The 2,062-nt window shown below is 44.2% G+C and overlaps 1 long non-coding RNA gene across 1 annotated transcript in view; it reads left to right on the top strand.

Annotated features, from left to right (window-relative positions):
• LOC102469007 (uncharacterized) overlaps positions 1-1,059 on the top strand; it is a 26,218-nt gene extending 25,159 nt beyond the window's left edge. The window contains exon 3 of the long non-coding RNA XR_003549669.1: positions 465-1,059. This is a non-coding gene — a long non-coding RNA (uncharacterized LOC102469007). The remainder of the gene's footprint in view (positions 1-464) is intronic.
• Positions 1,060-2,062: the final 1,003 nt, after the last annotated feature.

Raw genomic sequence — 2,062 nt, 5'->3', positions numbered from 1 at the left:
CCCTGCAGAGTTTACTAAAAGGAATTTTTCAGAGTTGCACTGTACTTGGGATTTTCCATTCTTGTCACCAGGATCTAAATCCCTCCCTGGACCCTTATGCTTTAATACACAGGTGGTCTGGGATTATTTCAGAAAAACAATGCACAATTTAAAAATTTGTCCCATGAACTGAAAATCCTTAAATGGAAAAGAATGAGGCCAATACAATGGAAGCCATAATCCCAATAACAAAAATAGGATCATGTTGCTTTATTTCTGAGCAGCAGGAGCCTCTTGATCTCTTAAAAAATCAGCACATTAATGATGCATTTGCAGACAAACTTGTCTGTACCTAGCGCTGACAGTCAGGCAAGTCGGGGGTTAGAGAAAAGAAAGGAAGGCAAGGCCAGGGGATTGCTTTGCTGCACTGTCTGGGTTTCCCGGCCTCGGCTGATGGAATTATTGTTTATTTTTTTAATTTTCAGAGGTAGGCTGATGACAGCTGAAGAAGACTGTATTTGCCGAGGAGCAGCGTGATGGTAGAGAGGAGCAGAGCTCCTGAGGGAGACCTAATGGTTCCTCTCCTTCCTGCACGGAGATAAAGACTTATAATAAGCGTGTATGTTCACCATCTGGCTCTGCGCATGTGGTCCTTATGGAGCGGAGAGCCGCACAATCTGTAAATGATCAGGAGCCATGGCGCTCTCTCCAGAGAATCCACGATGCAATCAAGGTGACAGATGGCATGGCCACTGCTGTGGCCTCATGGAGAAGATCAAAATCACCTTCAATAAACTCTGACTGAAATGGGCATGAGCACCTCAAAAAAGTCAGTTTGTCAGTCAAACTGCGACAGCAAGCTGCATTGGGGGAGCGCGGCGGCCAGCTCTCTGTTTTCAATCGTTTCCGTCTGACTGGGCCTGAACTATGATCTTTCTCAAATTGTCCTTTCTGTTTAGCTGAAGCGGGCCAACAAATTGCCAGATTCATGGCTTTATTGAAGGAAATTGAAAACACGATGTCCTCAATTCCGGGGACGCACAGCTGGCAGGTGCTGGGACACCCAAGCGAGGAGCGGGGACCCCGTGTCTTCAGCCCAACTTTGCCCAACTTTGGGCAGATTTTTGGAGTTGAAAATAAAATGCAAATATGTGCCTCTTTGGACAAGATCCGCTGGCAATGCTGATGTAAAGGGTGTGAGGTGTCCAGTGAATGCTTGTAGAATAGATAAACAGTTGAAAAGAGAAAAAGGAAGAAAGGGGAAGGAAGCAAGGGGGGAAAAGGAAATGAACCCCAGTCTTGTTAGTGCTAAGTATGCTAATGGCAGGCTGTTGCCTTGATGAAAGAAGTGACATTAGTTTTCTTTCTATGCATGTTTATTACATTTAGATTTCTGTGGATGTGAAGCCTTGGGCATAGAGTTGATGTAGGGCTATCTTGTTTTGTCCTAAGTAAATTATATAGAATTTGCAGGGATCAGCAAGTTTAGACAAATTTCCACTTTTGCCCACACATCCTTTTCCCCCATTTAAAAATTTTTAGAAGCTCCAACTATTCACAAATCCAGAGGAAAATGAGCAAAATTTACATGAAATGGGATAAAGAATATACCACTGTCTTTTGAGAAGTAAGGGCACTGCTTTAGGGTCAAAGATGATAGATCTTAGCGAAAGAGCCTCTCCTTCCCCCTCCTCCCTCCTCCTTGGCAGAGTTCCACTGTTGTTCTTCCTCTGAGCTCCAGGAAATGTAGACAGGAAGCAAAAGTCGACTCTCCAACCTCGTGCTTCCCCAAGTACTAGACATCTGCTCTCTTGAGCAGGGTTTTACTTTAGAAGCCTGAAAGAGAACCTCAAAATTCCAACTTCTCCTCACTTTTCCTGTTTGAAACTGCAATCTTCTGGTTTTACATCCTTGCTCCATTTAAAAACCAAATCCGGCTCCTGTCCCATCCCCATCCTCCACGTTGTAAATTTGTCTTTTGACAGTTGAGGAGTATGTTACTGTGGGTCCCAGAGTCTCACATGTTGTAGTCTTTGCTTCTCTCATCGGTGCAATCTGAATGCTAGTTCTCTGGTTTAGAGAT

This window comes from Tupaia chinensis, unplaced genomic scaffold (genome assembly GCF_000334495.1).
Source record: "Tupaia chinensis unplaced genomic scaffold, TupChi_1.0 Scaffold000288_2, whole genome shotgun sequence".
Lineage (NCBI taxonomy): Eukaryota > Metazoa > Chordata > Mammalia > Scandentia > Tupaiidae > Tupaia > Tupaia belangeri.
This window is presented reverse-complemented; position numbering and strand designations above follow the sequence as displayed.